This window comes from Eubalaena glacialis, chromosome 10, assembly GCF_028564815.1.
Source record: "Eubalaena glacialis isolate mEubGla1 chromosome 10, mEubGla1.1.hap2.+ XY, whole genome shotgun sequence".
NCBI classification, from domain to species: domain Eukaryota; kingdom Metazoa; phylum Chordata; class Mammalia; order Artiodactyla; family Balaenidae; genus Eubalaena; species Eubalaena glacialis.
In genome coordinates this window covers 78,742,313-78,756,441 of record NC_083725.1, presented here as the reverse complement: position 1 = coordinate 78,756,441, position 14,129 = coordinate 78,742,313, and the positions used below count along the sequence as shown (strand labels likewise).

Below are 14,129 nucleotides of genomic sequence, written 5' to 3'. Positions count from 1 at the left end.
TCCCAAGTAGGAGGAAGAGGATAGGGCCGGCTCTCGCCCATCCGCCTCCCGCCTACAGTGCAAGGATGCCCAAACGGGTCACAAGGCCGTGAATCGACCAGAGTGCTGGGGGCACAGCAGGTGTGCTAAACTGATTAAACAGTTAACTAGATGATCCTTCCTGTTTCAACTCGGAATGACTGGGAACCTTTGTGAAATGCACTTGTCCACTTCCCTGCCCTGGCAAGCACAGTTTGAGGGAGATGATTTAATTGTGTGATGAGTCTCAAGGCCTCCTGACGGGGCCCTAGATCTAAGATGTTCATCTGAGTGTTTCCTGACCCCAGGAATAACCCTGCAAGTTCCTCTTTTAACTAAAACGGAATCAGCTTGTTTTCTTTCATTGGTCTCCTTCCTACACAAGGAATAAACAAAATTTTCAGTGATTTCAGTTTCATTTTTCTGAGCCTTGGTTACAGCAAGTGGGTGTTACATGTCTAAGAATCTGAAACAACATGAGTTGTAGAGCTCAAGATACTTTTTCTGAGAAAATATGCAGTGCAGGAATCACAACAAAAATAACAACACAAAAACTGTAGCAGCAGAAACCACACACTGGGCTTTTATTCTGGGCCATGCAGTATTTTTTTCATTTAGTTCTCAATTAGAAGTAACTAAGTCTCAGAGAGGTCAAGTAAACTGCCTGTAAATCCTCAGTGCATGAGTGGGAAAGCCAGGATTCAAACTCAGGTCTGTCAGACTCCAAAGCTCTGGACATGTGACAGGTAAAGGAGTTATTATCCTTTCTGAATTAAGTGGAACAAAACAAAAATAAAACCTGCTTTAAATCAATAAAAAGGCAATCACCCTAGTGGAAAAATAAAGATTATGAATAGGTAATTCACAAAATTCACACAATCCATTTGTGCAGGCAGAGGCCACAAAACAACAAAAACAAACTTGGTAAAAAGCAAAGAGCCTGGGGCTTCCCTGGTGGCGCAGTGGTTGAGAATCTGCCTGCCAATGCAGGGGACACGGGTTCGAGCCCTGGTCTAGGAAGATCCCACATGCCGCGGAGCCACTAGGCCCGTGAGCCACAATTGCTGAGCCTGCGCGTCTGGAGCCTGTGCTCCGCAACAAGAGAGGCCGCGACAGTGAGAGGCCCGCGCACCGCAATGAAGAGTGGCCCCCACTTGCCGCAACTAGAGAAAGCCCTCGCACAGAAACGAAGACCCAACACAGCCATAAATAAATAAATAAATATTAAAAAAAAAAAAAAGGAAGGAGCCTGACTGGTTTTCCTTTCGGTAAAGATCTACACATGGATGTTAAAATAAATACATACATACATACATACATACATACATACATACAGATGGGAGGGATGAAAAAAACAGAGATGGCAAAGATGAAAAAAGATAATAAAAACTATGTTTTAGACTCTTTAAGATTATATATTTTCTAAAACGGCCAGGGGAAACATCCAAACATCTTATTTCTCTGACAATGGATGCAGTTAAATTCTGACTTCTATTATATATCCTTATGTAAAAGGACATTTCTAAGATAAGTGAAACCACTTCTTTTTATTTCAAGGCTATCCTAAGATTTCTCCAGCTGATTTATGGGCTAAAATACACACACACATTCTCTCTCCCTCTCCCTCTCTCTCTCGTACTTTCAAAGACTCAATACAAATATTTTTAACATTCTTTTCATTCTCTTGAAATAAAATTTGTAAATAATATAACCTTACCAACACTTATAATTTCAAAAACAACGTGACTGTAATACAAAGAAGAAAAAAAATAAAGTTAGTTAAAATAAAATAATATGTCCATCAATACACAAAGATTGGGCACAGCTACTCTAGAGACATAGTGAAAGATATAATGAGATGCTTGTAGCTATTTATAACAAATAGGTAAACCTCATATACTTGGTGGTTGTGTTCCTGGAAAATTCAGTATATATTAAAAACATGCAAAAATTATTTATGTTTATATGTAAAATGGAGTCAGACTCTAGGCCCAGATCATTATAAACAGGGTCTCACCTACATGAATGCCCACTGAACTTTAGGAAGTTGGGTAGGATGTTGGACAATCCTTTATTCTCCACATGTTACATCCAGCATCCCTGCTGCCCCCCAGTGAAAGCCCTGTGCCCCATGTCGTGACAGCCCAACCACCCCACACATTCCTGAGATGTCCTATAGGGGGCGCTACGTACCCATTCAGAACCAGTAGTACGGTTCACCTGCATTTTCTACAAAGAGAAGGGTCAAGGAGGGCTTAAGATATTTACTCAAAGCCATATAGGAAATCAACAGCAGAGTATACAGTAGAGGAGGAAGGGAATTATTATAATATTTATGTGTATTAAGTGCTAGACATTGTGCCAGGTGCCTTTTGTTATGTCCATCCAGGAGCTCATCTAATCCTCCTACCAACCTTGGGGTTAGTTCTATTAGCGTCCCCAGTTTTCAGACAGAGACACTATGTTTCAGGAAGCTAGGACACTGCTCAGGACCCCGTTTTAGGTAACTACAGAACTAGATTTTATCCAGTCCTTTTTCTATTGCTTCAAGCTGCTCTCCCTCCAGGTTTTGGGCCCACACCTTGGAAACCAGGTCCCTCACTTTGCTGCTTATCTCTCGGAAATAGTAACCAGGGTACACGCTATCTGAAAAGCAACCGACAAAGAGAAAGATGGTTCAGTCCGTTTCTCAGCCCTTCTGGCTCAGCCAGTGTGGCCAATGCCTGGACCAGGAAAGCCCAGGGGCACCTGAACACAGGAAGCAGACTCTTGATGAAGTCATGAATCACCTTTTCCTGGACTCTTGGGGGAACCTGGTGTGAGCTGCCAGGGTCAGGGCAGGATGACCAACGTGACTGCAGGCTGGGTCTTGGGGACTGTTCCTGCCCCAGAAGACCCCATGCCTCCATAGTCCCACTCCATGCCTCACAAGACGGCCGGCAGCTGAGGGGCTGGGGCCCATGCCACTGAAGCAGGAAGGGCCGGACAGTGAACGAGGGCTTGGTCACCAAACCTTGAGGTATCATCAGGTGTGGGGAATGGTTTGAAACAACAACTACAGCTTCATGGCACATCTGCCTCTGCTCATTTAACCCTCAAAACATCCCTAGGAAAAGGTACTGTTATTTCTATCTTACAGAAGAGCAAAGAGACTGCAAGTGACTTGCACTTAGTTACACAGCTGGTGAAGGGCAGGACCAACACTCAAGCCCAGGTTAGACGGGCCCTGACACGCCCCTTCCCACCTCCCTCTCCTGCCCTTCCAAAACCCTTCCTGATGCATGCATTTCAGGAAAATGTGTATTCGGCACCTGCCATCCCAGCTTTGGAGGGTAGGTGGGCATTGCATCCCTCTTACTCCACAACCGCTGGGGCTGTTCTGGGAGACTGAACGTTGGATTAGGAACTTGAAGATATGGTTTAGTCTTAGAATTCTTAGGCACCTTTCTCCCTCTGCTTTCTGGCCACAAAATCATGACGAAGCATTTTGAACAAGAAACCTATTGCATCTGACTTCACGTGCAGGAAAAGAAAATACTAAGAGCCCACATTTGTCACCCTGATCTAAACCCACTGCATCATGAACACTGCAGGCGTGGCAGAGTTCAGATGAACCCATTTGTCGGTGACAAGGCAAAGGCCTCTGGCCTACAACAGTTCTGTCAAAACAAACTCTGGGGAATTCCCTGGCGGTCCGGTGGTCAAGACTCCGTGCTTCCAGTGCCGGGGGCGCGGGTTCGATCCCTGGTTGGGGAACTAAGATCCCACACGCCGCACGGCCAAAAAGTAAATAAATTAAAAAATCAAAAAAAATTTTTAAAAAGAAAACAAAACAACAACAAAAACAAATTCTGAGGAGGTTTCATAGGAAATGGTTCAACTCAGGCTCCCTTCCAATGATTTCTTGCAAAATAAGTCAAAGTAGGACCAGCCCCAATCTAATGCCCCACAGGCTTACTTTTAGCGCTAAGATTATGAGATATTACAGCTCTGTGGCTCAGTCTTCACTCTGCCACTTCCTTGTGTGATTCTGGACAACGTCTGACCTCTGCTCCTCAGGTTCCTCATTGGCAAAATGCAGATACTGACAGTACCCACCTCATAGGTGACCGTGAGTAGTAAGATAAGTCGTATAAGGAGCTTAGAACAGTGCCTGGCCCATGGTAAGCACTCAGTGAATGCTGCCAATCATTAATATTAATGTGGACTGCCATGTCACACAAGGATGGCGGAAGGCACTGGAGACACTGGACCCTGGGGAGGGAGATAAGAAGGTGGGGAAGAGAAAGGCAGGGAGCCCATGAGCACAACTTCCAAACTGAGAGAGTGGAGTCACGCCACGCCTACGGACCTTTGTTCTGTGCTGCTACAAAGGGCAGAACTAGGTCAGTGAGGAAACAGTGCCAAGAGGCAGATTTGGATTAGAATAAAGAAGGGTTTTCTAACAGGCAAACATATCCGTAGAGGGGGAGCAGGAGGCTTGGTGTGTGGGTGCCCCAGGGGGCCAGGGGCCTGACTGTCCTCATCAGTACAGATGGGATTTTCCTGCACAGGAGGGTGGCCAGAGGAAGTGACCCCTGATGCCCTTCCCCTGGACCATTCTATCACTCTGATAAGGAGCAAATAAGTGCAGACAGCCAGGGTGTGGCTCATCAGCCTGAAGGAAGGAGGATGGACTTTGGACAGGTCTTAAAATACACAACCTTCAGGACTTTCACTTAATGCTCTGAGAACACCAGGTGGTAGTGGCAGCGGGGCTCTGACCAGCAATGGCTCAATGAACCCACAGTGTTTCTGGAATGCCTGCTGGGTACCTGGCACAGTGATTCAGAGAAAGGGTGAAATGACAGGGCTGTGGCAACAAACCATGAACATTTCCTTACTTTGGAGAATTTAAAGGCAGCATCAGTTACAAGTGCCACCGTTACTGGGGACACACAGTATGAAGTGATCAGGCCTGCTAACTCCATGGGCCGGGACTGGGGCAGGAAGACTGGGGGCCGTTCCAGTCCACAGGCAACTTCCCAACCTCTTCCCAGGTGAAGGTGTCAATGTTCTTTACCACTGAACCTTTTACTGACACACCCCCTGACCCAGGTTTACTGGGTCTCCCGGGCTGAGCTGCACACAGAGAAAGGTGCTGGGACACGGTGAAACGGCCAGGAGCAGGAAACAAGACAGAGGAAGGGGAGAATCTGCTCCTTGAAAACTGGTTCAGAGGTGGGACACCCAGGAGGTATCCTCCATCTTGAAACTGTGTTACCTTTATAAACTATAAAAATGAAAATATTTATTTTATCAGCAAAAATATTACTGGGCTGTATTAAAACTACAATACAAATCTGAGAAAAAGTATGACATTCCCAAACTAAAGCTCATCAGCTATTTTCCACGTAGTGCAAACTGCTAATTTATACATTCTCAACTCTGAGAACTCAAAAGCAGGTGACTGGCAGTAGGTATCAAAAGATAAGGAGAAATAACAAATTATGGAGGTGACACTGGGGATGTTCTATGTACTGATTTCATTCTTTGCCACCTGGAAACACCTGGCAACATGTTTGAGAACCACTGTCCAGGGTGGCTAGGAGCTCACTGGGCAGGAAGACAGACCCTCTCTGCTCAGAGAAGAATGTGCTCAATAACCCAAAGGCCCAGCCTAAGTAACACAGGCCCCCAGCCGCTGGGTCTGCCGTGGCCCTGATTCCTCCCTCCCCACGCGGACCTCCTCCCCTGCGGTTGTAGGTTCAGTCCCAGCACATCACCGTTCTTCCCTCTCCATTTGTCTGTCTGTCTGTAAGTAACTCCCACTGCTTCTTCCGGCCTGTGATCCATCCTCTCCTCTCCCACTCACTCCTCTCTCACTCACTCGTCTCTGTGCTGCCTGCTACAACCTCAATTTAAAACCACTGGCCTCCAGCACTGTAAGAGGAGTCTTCTCCAGAAGCTTCCACAGTCTTTCCTTCCTCGAAAAGGCTTCTTCAGCTCCCTCTGTCCCCTCCCAGCCTCAGAAAGAACTAACACCCAGATCCCACCCAGCCCAGACATGTGCTGGGCATCAGCCCAGGGCAAGAAAGAGACACATGTTCCAGCTTCCGTGCCAGCGTCCATCGATACTGGCTGCCCAAAGGGCCGCGCAAAGAAGGATCCTGAGGGTCAGACAAAAAGACCACCACCATGCTCGGTTATTACCCTTCTACCTGGCGGTCAGAGGCCTGGGAACAACAGCACTCATGCCGCCCTCCCCCTCAACCCACGCCATCCCAGGACAGGGCAGAGCATCCCAGGAACTCAGACCACCTGCCCCTGGCCTGCACCCAGTCCTTCATTCCCTTTGGTGTTCCCTTGAAATCTCCCCAATGACCCATTCCCAGGCTCCCCCAAAACTTCAATATTTATATTTACCTTCACTGGCAGCCACTGCTGCACCGCACTTTCCCTCCCGCAATACGCAGCAAATGTGCTGCACCTTTCACAGCATCGGGACTTCCCTGGCGGTCCAGTGGTTAAGACTCCATGCTCTCAATGCAGGGGACATAGGTTCCATCCCTGGTTGGGGAACTAAGATCCCGCATGCTGCATGGCATGGCCAAAAAAAAAAAAAAAGAAACTTCACAGCATCTATAAAGCTTTTCCCAAGTAGGTCAGAGAGCAACTGATTTTACCTTTGCCTTGGTATCCAAACACAGAGATTCTAAAATTCCCCACTTTACCATCATCTCCTCCACTCACTAGCTGGTTTATTGCACATATATGACTTGGTTTACTCATGTATATGGTGATTATTGACCATCTTGATGTCTGTCTGTCTGTCTGAGACTGTGAACCCTGAAGGGCAGGAATCAGATCTGTTTAACTCACTGGCTCCGAGCTTGGTAGAGCAGGGACCATCAGAGAAAAGCACAGAGACTGCGGCCTCAGCGCAGCTCTGCTGTGACTCACCATGGGGCCCAAGTCACTCTGCTCTCTGGGCCTCAGTTTCCCCAACTACAATACGATGTACTTGAACTAGAGGGTCTCTGAAGTCTCATCCAGCTCTAATGCACTATGAGAACTAAGGCCAAAAAGTGTTAGATCCACGTCTTTTCATGACATATGTGGGCAATATTTACTCAGGGTCTGGCTCAGCAAGATATCACAATACAGCTCCTTTGAGTGGCGTGGATCCGCCATTGCGATGAGTGAACAACTCTACAGTGGATATTTAGTGCGGTGGGATGTATGCTTGGATGGCTAAGTATGACGGACAACAAGGAATAATTTTATTTCCCTTTGAGAACATAAGTACACTATTCTATATTTATACCCTCCATCTCCTAATTTAGACAGTGTAGAACTTCTGAATAGCACTCACTTGCCAATAACTTCCTTCTACATCTAAAAGAAGAATAGGAGTCATATAAGTTCACAGATTGAATGGATGGTTGATTTACAAAGCCCTTAAAATGTGGCTGCAGGCTGACGCTGGCAACCCCATAATTAGATATGGCATATTCTGCAATGATGTATTTTTTTTTACTGTTTTTTAATAACTCAGTTCTCCTTCTGGGATGAGGGGAAAAATGGAATTTGTTAAAAATAAATTGAGATTTAGTGGCTTTTCAGCCTTCTGCTGCTTGTTGCTCACAATATTCTATAAATAAATGAAGCCCTGCCCTATAGTGCACTGTAAACACCCACAGACACTCAGAGCCAAATTCTTCCAATTATGACCCTGTGCCAGTTGCCAAGCTACTGCAAGGACCCACTTGAAAGGCAGCCATCTAGGCCGTTTCCTGATTAAGCTGCCCAGTAGCAAGGAATCAAGGCCTGCTGCCTTGGCATCGTTATCTAGTCTCAAAGAATTGCTCAGTGTCCTTGAAATTAAGCCTTTTCCTTGTGACCGAATTACAATTCAGAGGTAAGTGAAAAACTACCTACCTATCCATCTATCCATCTGCCTGGGTCATGTGTGTGTTTAAGGTCCTGGGCTGTCACATATTAGACTTAAATCAGCAGCAGAAGTGCATTCACAGAAATGTCTTTAATTGCACCGAGCAAATCAAGGTCAAACAAAAGTAGGTCAGCAATGAATGCGACAGGTGAGTCAGAGGCAGCTTGCCCTTCTGCTCAGCAGCTTCACTCACCAATCCGTCTAGGTCACTGTTGTCCAATGCAGAGGCTGAAATGGTCATTTAAAAATGCATACTATATCCCACAAGGACTCAGAGGCAAAGAATATACAAATCAATTTTCACTGCAAAGTAAAGGAGCTGTTACAGTGGAGGATTACTGGACTGAATGTCAATATTATGACATAGTATGAGTGTGTTTCGTGTTTGGTAATTGCAATCATTGTTGCTTTTGTTGTGGTCATCCATATACAATGCTTGGTGTCAGTCTATCTCTTGTAAAAATAAAATACAGTGTGTGTGTGTGAAAAAAAAAATTATGAGACAAACAAGAAGATTAAAAAAAAAAAAGAATGCTAGATAACAACAAATGTTTGACTCGCATCATAAAGCTATGTTATGTAAATTCCAAAAAAAAATTTTAAAAAATGCATACTATACCCCGAGAGGGGCGATGCAGCTGGCGTGGAGTGTCGGGCTGACAGCTCTGTGGTTCAAATGCCAACATACAGGTTGGGATGGCCCCAGCTTTCACATGGTCTCCACAAGCCCTTTAAGAACTGCATGTGGAGAATCAGGAGATTGCAGCGTGCCAGGATCTCCCTGAGGGAGAAATTGCTCCAAGCAGCACTGGAGCAAAATGGGCTCTGGCTAGAAACTGATGACCCTCCCTCCTGACATGGAGGCTCTTCATTCAGTGTCAGCTCCACTGGGTGAGCGGGGAGCAGCAGTTCTCAAGCTCGCCAGGAGGCCTTCAAAAGGCCCTGGACTTGGCTCCCAGCCCCGGAGCACATACTCGGAATGGGGAGCCAGTTAGTGAACAAGCACCGCCTAATGGAGAAACGACATGTGCTCAGCGGTCAGATTATCCAAACTTAAAACTGGGACCTACCCTTAGAGGGCAGAATTGTTAACAGCCGGTGTCCTGGAAAACCTGGGGTCTAGGGGTCACATAGCACCAAGCCTCCCCCGCAAGGTCCCCCCTGGCATTGACCTAAAGTGGCCCTTGCTATGGCTTGCACCCCACCTGGGGGTTCTAGCTTCTTAATTTCTGAAATTGTTTCTTTGTGTCTCCTCTGATTAGAATGTGAGCTTCACAAGAGCAGAGACCCCCTCTGTCTTGTTCTTGAGTGTTTCCAGAGCAACTAGAACGCTGACTGGCTCAGAGTGGGTGCTGAATAAACAGTCACTGAGTAAAAGAATCCATGCCAAACCTCTGCAAGCGCATCCCATGTACCAATCTCCCTGAATCCTCGCAGCAACGTTAGGAGGTGAAATTATTCTCCCTCCTCCACAAGGAGAAAATCAAGCCTTCAAGGAGGGTATGTGCTTTCCCAGGCCTGCACATCTAACGAGTTGATGGAGCTGGAATTCCGAGCCAGGCGTGAAGAGTTCTAATCCTGGCTTTAAAGTGAGCATCTGTTGCTTTTATAATTTAGAAAAAGCAAAGAAGAAAAACTTTAAAGAAAAAACTACGCATCAGAAAAAGCTTTATATTAAATGATCTAATATGTGATTAATTTAGTTCCTGAGCCCAAAATCCAAGTCCCTCTTCTAGCTGCAGAGGGCACTGGCACTGTAGCCCGAGCAGGAGGAAAAATTCTGGGGCCTCCTTTATGGAAGGTTTGTTCTTGTCTTTCTGTGAGGACCCAAAGGATGGACAGGGAGGGGAGCGGGCATCAGAAGCAGCCCCCATGATTCCTGTTAGAAACAGCAGGCCCATTCCATGCTTTGCTGGAAAGGCTCTAAGGAGAGGCCGACAGGCAAGTTAGAAGACTAAAGAGTTAAGGTGCTTGGAATCTGCCTTCTCCCAGACGCATACCTTGAAAACTGGAATGAGAAAAAAGAAAAGGGGAGGAAGCATACTTTTTAAGACGAAAATTTCCAAAAAAAACGTAAGTTAAAAAGTAGAGGGACTTCCCTGGTGGTGCAGTGGTTAAGAATCCGCCTGCCAATGCAGGGGACACACATTTGAGCCCTGGTCTGGGAAGATCCCACATGCCGCGGAACAACTAAGCCCGTGTGCCACAACTACTGAGCCTGTGCTCTAGAGCCCGCGAGCCACAGCTATGAGCCTGAGTGCCACAACTACTGAGCCCGCACACCTAGAGCTGGTGCTCCACAACAAGAGAAGCCACCGCAATGAGAAGCCCGTGCACCGCAACGAAGAGTAGCCCCCTCTCGCCGCAACTAGAGAAAGCCGGCGCGCAGCAACGAAGACCCAACACAACCAATAAATAAATAAATAAATAAATAAATAAATTTATATATTAAAAAAAAAAAGTAGAGATTTACATTTACCTGAATTTAAACCACTAAACCCTACTGAAGCTACGCTTATGCACCTTTATAATCTATATATCACAATAAAATTCTTAATAGTCTGATATTTGGGGCCAAAAAACCCTCTCCAGTTGGTCTCCTAGATGCAGTTATGGCTTGAATTTATGTGCAAATCAGTAGGTCAGTCTCATCAAAAAGACTAGGCCAGTTCTAACGTGTCGATACATTTCTCAAATATGGGGAAGAAATGAAAATGGCAAATCGTATCAGTAAAACAGGTATTTCCAACTGCTACCAGGATGGCCCAATAGCCCTCGAATACAAACATCCTACAGAAAGAGAACACCCTCCACAGTTGTGAAGGAGGAGCGGCAGGATGATAAAAGAGCACGTGAATTAACCTACTGGGTCTGAGTTTCTCAGCCAGGATCCCTGGGTGGGCTGTGGAGAAAATGCTGGGCTTACCATGGCATTTTTCCAGAGAGAGGCTCCATAAATTTCACCAGATTCACAAAGTGATCTGTGACCCCAAATGATAGGAACACTCACCAGCCCTATCTGCTGCCGTGCCTGTTTTCTCTGGATAATCCTCCTGATATAAACAATACAGGAATGCCCCCCCCCCCATGCCTCTGGCTTTCACAGCAGACAAGATGACACTGACGATCAGGGAAAATTGTCCAAGCTGTTGCCTGAACAGCCCAGCCACTGAGGACTGCCCAGTCAATGACTGAAAAGAGGTCATGGGGCTGGAAGAGACCAAAGATCTTCTAAGCCTTAGCTTGAGCCCACTGCCCACACGGGGACAAATAGCACAACCAAGAAGACGGAGAGTAAACTTAGGGACCAGAAAGTCTTAGGCAAGATTAACTTGGGAGCAACAGTGTGGGACGGGGGAAGAACGTGGGCTTTGGAGCCAGGCAGGGTTAGGTTCAAATCCTGGCTCCATCTACATACTAGTCACGTAGCCTTGGGATGGGGATGACGATGGTGCTGATGATGAAAGCAGTATCTACGATGAGCTATTATTCACTGACAGCACAAAGTCTAGCATTTAGTAAGCAAGTACTTATGTACTTATGAAATAACATATGTTATTTTATTTAATTTTTCACAGCAACCCTGTGAATACTCTCTATATTATCTCCATTTTCTACATCTGGAAAAAGAAGGTTAAAAAGGTTAAGTAGCATTCCCAAGGTCCACAGCTAGGGGGGATTCAAATCCAAGTCTGTTTGACTCTCAGCCCAGGCTCGTAACTACTAAGCTTCACTGCACTGCCAAGCCTCAGCTTCCTCATCTGTGAAAAAGACAATAATACTCACTCACCCCTGCAGGGTGGGAAGGATTAGACAGAATGCATGTGAAGGGCTTAACACAGTACCTGGCACACGGAAGCTTTATAGCGTAGCTATTAGTGTCATTCCTACGACATCTGGACATTTGGAAGAGAGAGGGAGACGTGGGAGGCGTGCATCTGGCTACACAGATGGGACAGCATCTCACACCACAGGGCTCGGCAAACAGGATTAGGAACCTTGGACCAAGGCTTAGGAGCCTGGGATGACCTACTCCCCCTTAGGGACAGAGAGGGAACACCTCAGCAAGATGGGTAAGAACGTGTTTACTCAGAGATGAAAGGCTTTGCATCAAAATGTGGGGAGGATTGGGGATTTGGGGAGGAAGGAATAATTCAAGCTCAAGAAGAAAGTTCTCAAGAGGCAGTGCCAGACAGCATGGCTATGCCTGGGCTAGGAATGTGGGCCCACTGTCCTTCTGACTCCCTGACACCCGAGAGGACAAGAGTTCCTGTGCATGTTTGTGATAAAGGAAATGCCTAGCCCCCAGATTATCAGTAAACCCCACCTGGAATTTGAGCAGAGCCTAGTCATTCTTAAAGAAAAAGAGAATTTGTTAGAGCGAGTCTCCCTTGGAGTTAAATATGAAGAAACGTACCCATTGCAAGAAAGAACCAATGACTTAGTGTGGCTTGTAGTGTATAACATCAGGGACCAATCTGTAGGAAGAAGAATCAGACTCACTGATACCATCTTGACTACTTTCTTAGTGTAAGACTGAACGGGGAGTCTAGGAGCAGCAGAGTCACTCCTCAGAGAGATAACCGCACTGCAGGGGATGTGCACCTGGGGGCCGACATTTGCTTGGGGAGAAAAACATTACGGAGCATCACCAGCCTCTCCCCAGACCAGACAGTCCCCTCCTGTTTTTCTTTTAAAAGAATTGCTACACCAAGTTATTCCAATAGGAACCAAAGATACTCAAAGGTCTTCACAACCTGTCCTCAGTCCCCTCTTTTCCTCTCCACAGCTCTACATCGGGCTCAGCATCAATTTCCTGGACCATTTTATCTGCCTCTAACTAGTCCTGGCCCGCCTCCTACAGTCCAGCCTCCACACTGCCACCAGCTGGCTTTCTAACATAAAAGTGCTGACCACGTCACTCACCTCCTGAAAGGTGTCTACTAGATTCGCACTGCCCATGGAATAAACACCAAAGTCTTAAATTGCATTCATTCATTCATATTTTTCATTACCAACCTAATGTGTGATGATTACCTACTGTGTACCAGGCTCTGTTTTGGGCCCTGGAGATAGAGTGGTTATTAATGAGACAGATTAAGACAAGGGCTCATCCTCATGGATTTACATTCTAGGTAAGACAAACAATAAAGAATACAAATAAATATATAATATAAAGTCAGGTGCTAATGAAGAAAAATAAAGCAGAGTAAGAGAACAGAGTGATGGTGTAAGGGGTGGGGTAGGACAGTGCCTTTTAAATAGAGGAAAGACCACTTGAACACAGACCAGAACAGAGTGAAGGGAGGATTGCTGGGGAAGAGTAATCCAGGCAGAAAACAGCAAGTGGAAAGGCCCTGAGGCAAGAAAGAGGAACAGCAAGAAAGACACAGGGGCTGGAATGGAGTGAGCAAAGCAGAGAGTGCTAAGAGATGAGACCAGAGAAGTAGGAGGGGCAGGCAGGACAGGGCAGGGAGTTCAGATTCTACTCCAAGGATGCTAGGAAGCCACTGGAGTGTTTTGAGCAGGGGAGTGCTGTGATCTTATTTACTTTTTAGAAGGTCATTCTGGGGGACTTCCCTGGTGGTGCAGTGGTTGAGACTCAAAGCTCCCCATTCGGGGGCCCTGGGTTCTATCCCTGGTCGGGGAACTAGATCCCACATGCGTGCTGCAACTAAGAGTTCGCATGCCACAACTAAGGAGGCCTTGAGCCACAACTAAGGAGCCTGCCTGCAGCAACTAAGGAGCTGGCAAGCCACAACTAAGGAGCCCACCTGCTACAACTAAGACCCAGTGCAAACAAATAAATAAATAAACACTTAAAAAAAAAAAAAGGTCATTCTGTTTGTGTGGGAGGCTGCTAGCAGCGGGGCCAGAGTGGAAGCAGGGAGACCTGTTGAGAGATAGGGGACCTCTGGACAAGGGTAGGGAGGTGTGGCGGCTTTCAGGATATACTGTGATAGAACAGCTGTCAACATTGTAAACACACAAGGTGAGGAGCAAGGGAAGGAGCAGGGTCAAAGATGACACCTACATTTTGGGCCTGGGTGACCAGGTAAATGGTGGGGCCACATAACACGGGGGAGACTGGGGAGGGTCACGTTTCTGCCTAAGATTTCTATTTAGTTATGTTGGGTCTGGGATGCCCATACACACTGAAGGGTGGATGTTGGGTGGG

The 14,129-nt window shown here is 46.4% G+C and overlaps 1 protein-coding gene across 7 annotated transcripts in view; it reads right to left on the bottom strand.

The window, feature by feature from the left end:
* The window catches only part of BMAL1 (basic helix-loop-helix ARNT like 1), a 106,571-nt gene that overhangs the window by 48,256 nt on the left and 44,186 nt on the right, over nt 1-14,129 (bottom strand). Inside the window, exon 1 of one of the 7 annotated variants that reach the window (XM_061203039.1) lies at nt 6,424-6,589. The exons of the other annotated variants lie outside the window; for them this stretch is intronic. The gene's annotated coding sequence lies outside the window, so the exon portion shown is untranslated. Of the gene's footprint in view, nt 1-6,423; nt 6,590-14,129 lie in introns of those variants that run through there. 7 annotated transcript variants of the gene reach the window in all.